At 29.6% G+C, this 4228-nt stretch overlaps 1 protein-coding gene across 1 annotated transcript in view; it reads right to left on the reverse strand.

Moving 5' to 3' along the window:
* The window catches only part of LOC132169749 (phospholipase A1-II 4-like), a 10870-nt gene that overhangs the window by 1058 nt on the left and 5584 nt on the right, over positions 1 to 4228 (reverse strand). The window lies entirely within an intron of this gene.

Consider the following 4228-nt stretch of genomic DNA (forward strand, 5'->3'; position numbering starts at 1 on the left):
AGCACGCGGCGTGCATTGCACGCCCGTGCTGTTGATCTTAAAAAAAAAAAAAAAAAAAAAAAAAAAAATTTTTTGCACTGGGCGTGCCACGCCCGCGCGTGCTGCCAATCAGTGCTCTTAATTTTATTATGATTCTTATTCCTTAATGGGAGGAATAAAAAAGGTAACAATTTTGATTTAGGCTTGTGTATACTATCAATAAGGCAATCAAGTTAGGCATAGGTAAGAAGATTCTCTTTCTACTAATTTTTTATTTATTATTTATTATTATTATTATTATTATTATTATTATTTTAAGTTTATGCTGATTCAAGGTTCTTTGACTCACTTTTTTAAAGTTTTCCATAGAAATTGCCGGCACTTACGGGCATAAGCGCTAGTAATTTATATAAAAAAATGCTAATAATAAAAAAAAAATTGTCATCTTTTGCTTAGAGACTTCATTTTCCCGACATATAAACCCCCAAAATTAATAAATTAAATAATTAAAATACTTAATTTGGAGTATTACTCGTCGTGTTTTCACACTAATTAATTGGTAATTGTTAGAGACATCTCTTCCAATGAGAACTCCTATTATCAGATTCTATAGTAATTAACTAAAATCACTACACAATACTAATCTACTAGAGTATACTTTATTAGAAAGCAGAAAGATATGATCTGATACAACTAAAATATCTTTTTCATCAACACAAATTCAGATCGAGCTTCCAAATGCAACATTAACAACTACCATCTATTTAAACAAACCTAACTATATGCTGAGTTATGGGTGTTAATAGGTGGGCTAAATCTAGCAATTAATGCATTTTGATCACTGTTATCATACTAGTTGACGATTTTCTCTGCTAAAAGATAGCTACAAAGGGAGGTCTAAGCATTTGGTGAAAGGATAAATTGATTGAAAATACATAGACAAGAAGTTCAAAAGAGTAAATAAGTATAAAAGAATATGAAAACAATGACACAAAAACCAAGCCATATTAATTTCACGAGCAATTGATATACGATCAGGTGATGACACACTTAATTGGTACTTAGTACGAAGCATTAAAATTTGAAGCGATCAGATCATAATTGTTAATTATTGGACGCTCATGATCATACGATCATATGATTTGATCTAGATTATACGATGTTTTTAAGGTGGATCTAACAGTTGGATTTACTTGACCGTTAGTAAAGTCAACTGTAAGATCAAATTAAAATTGATCTAGCAGTTGAAATTAAATAATTCTTACTAACAATTACGATATAACGATTATAATTAAATAATTGTTAATTATAACTTTAATCTAACAGTCAATATTAAATGTTTTTTAATATTTAATGGTCATATTTTAACGATTGTTCAATTAACAATTTTTTTTTACTGTTAATTGAGAAATTACGTACATGTATATATGCTGGCTAACAAGCATTAAAACTGCTAAAATGACACTATCAATAAGTTCACTGCAAGCCAGTTTAACACATAATTAAAACTTATCTCTTCTTTTGTCTCTCAGAACCATTTGTAGTTTTAAAATTCAAATCTCTCTCTCTCTTGCTATAATATAAACTCTAAAAATATTCTTGTTTTGTTTTGTGCAAAATGAAATCAAATTACAAAGATTTTTTTGAGCTTCATTGTATCGTATAAGATTGTTTGTACGTTGTAACCCAATGTATACCAATTCATCAAAATTGATAAAAACAAATAACTTCTTAAGAAAAACGATTCGGTAGCGCTCAGTAGGAGCATTAAATTTCCTGTTTTATCTGTATGATCCTTCATATAAGAGGCCCCCTTAGTCTATTTATGAGAGAGACCTTCATGATCAATACAACATGTAATGCATGAGAAACCAGCTGGACATGGTTGGAGGACTCAGAAGAGGCATTATACCTACCCCTAGAGGACAATAGGGCCGTGGACTTGACCATATAGGGGATTAATCGGATTACCATGTACGTATAGTACCCTCTGTGTTCATGAATTATGGGGGCCCCTAATCCGATTTGAAGTAGTGCAGTAATTAGGCTAAAATCTTATCCCAATTGCTGGGGTTGGTGGTGCAATTAATCATCATGCCTCAATTTTCGTAGAAGTGGGGATTAGTCTCAATTAATATCACAATTATTGAGTTCTTAAACTTCTTTTTATCATAATTATAAGGTACTATTATGACGTATATATTTATCAATTAATCAACTTATTGAGTCGGTCTATGCAGTTGCCAAATTGAGGATGCCAAGCGTCGTCCAACGCGTTACTGCCTCTAAAAAAAATAAAAATAATAATAATAAAAAAAATGGAAATAAAAATTTTGTTTTTTGTTTTTTGTTTTTGTTTTTGTTTTTGTTTTTTCTTTTGTTAACTAAATTTTCATGAGTTAATATTTGAGTTTTAATGCCTTTTGAATTCAAAACTAAAACCTAGAGGTGGATCAGGTTAACCTTTTAGGGATGGTATCACCCTAAAGGGATTCAATCATCCTAAATTTGGTATTAATACCTTAAATTCGGTCATCCATAATCTCCCTTGTAACCTCTTTCCTTTTCAATTAAAAAATAAAAAAAATAAAAAAAAATAACAGACACTTGATTGACTCAATTTGGCAGCCAAAAATCTCTACTTCAACTTATTTATATGTTAGAAAAATTTCTTTGATCATCAACATGACATGAAACCGGCCAATTGGGTTTGACTAAACATTAGTATCTATTATTATTTTTTGTATTATTTCTCAATTATTTGGGTCTGGTCCAAAATTTAAGTCACCTCCAAAAAAAAAATAAAATAAAATAAAATAAAATAAAAAAGAAAAAGAAAGTCACCTCTGGAGAATTATCAATTATGGGGTCCAAGCCTTGGCCTGAGCAGGACATATTAACAATAACAACTTAGCCGCCCAAGAAAAAAAAAAAAAAAAAATGTCAAAGGCAAAGCCATGCGAAATTTACCGGACTTGACCAGCCGCAAGAGGCCGGCCAATCTCTGTATAATCTTTTTAACTTAATAGTTAGATTAGATCAAAACAGACATATTGTTTTTGACCCAGTGAAAAAGTAAAAATAATTTATTTAGTTCTTGAAAATAGATGAAATTTTTTTTAACTTAATTTTTAAAATTATAACAGTCTTCAAATAATTTAAAAGTCATATAATTATTATAGGTCTTTCCGTTAGTTGGATATTTAAGTGAAAGTGTTACCAAAACAATTTCAGCTAACTTAGCATATTTATTAACATTCACAATTATCTACTCGGTATAATTATGCCAATGAAATTTTTATTAATTTTATCAAAATTTAGCGTTAAGTCAAACGGTTGATGAGTGAAATTTCGCAAAATGATTGAAATTTCTCTAACCTAATTTGAACGCCAGTTCTGAGGAATTTTTGGTATATTATAATACTATAACAAATCATATCGTCAATTTCTCTTAGTAAGATGGTTTGAATTGTGAAATTTTAATTATTAGTTAAGTACTCTGATAATTTTCTAAATTAAGTTGAAAACTTCATATATTTATAAAGGACATGCAAGGCAGTCACTCCAACATAAATAGGCAATAAAAAAGAGAAAGAAATAAAGAGGAAATGTTAGCCACAATTGGCACGTAATACACATTCTAGTAATTTGCATATATATATATATATATATATATATATATATATGGGTGACGAGAGGGTGTGGATACATGTCATTAAGTTTGATGTACGTGTTAAATCACCAGTTGTCCCAAAAGCTTAAATTGATAAGAAGAGATAAATTTAATCAGTTAATCATTACTTTAACACTCACCCTCACGTGTGGGCTCAAACTCCCTTTTAATAGGTGATGCCCAATACGTGAAATATATTTCATTTAAATGAGGGTGATTTGATGTTGAAATTAAAGTTGAAACTTCATGTTGTGATTGTGGCTTGTCTGGAACATGAGGTGGAGGATATTGACTTGTCTTATTAGTCTCGCTTACATGATATGGCTTTATTATAGGAAAAATTAAATTTAGTCCTTTAAGTATTTTTGCAGTTTCAATTTCGACAATTTAGGTCAATAGGTTTTCTTTTGATTTTAAATAAGTTCGTTTGCCAACTTACTGTCGAGTAAATCAATTAATTAATATCACGTGACTCTAATTTGACACATTATGTGATAATTGTACGTGTTATGTGACAAAGTTGGTCAATCGCCCTTTTTTTTTAAAATTTTTTTTATTATTAATTTTAATTTTTTT

This window comes from Corylus avellana, chromosome ca2, assembly GCF_901000735.1.
Source record: "Corylus avellana chromosome ca2, CavTom2PMs-1.0".
In the NCBI taxonomy this organism is placed as follows: domain Eukaryota; kingdom Viridiplantae; phylum Streptophyta; class Magnoliopsida; order Fagales; family Betulaceae; genus Corylus; species Corylus avellana.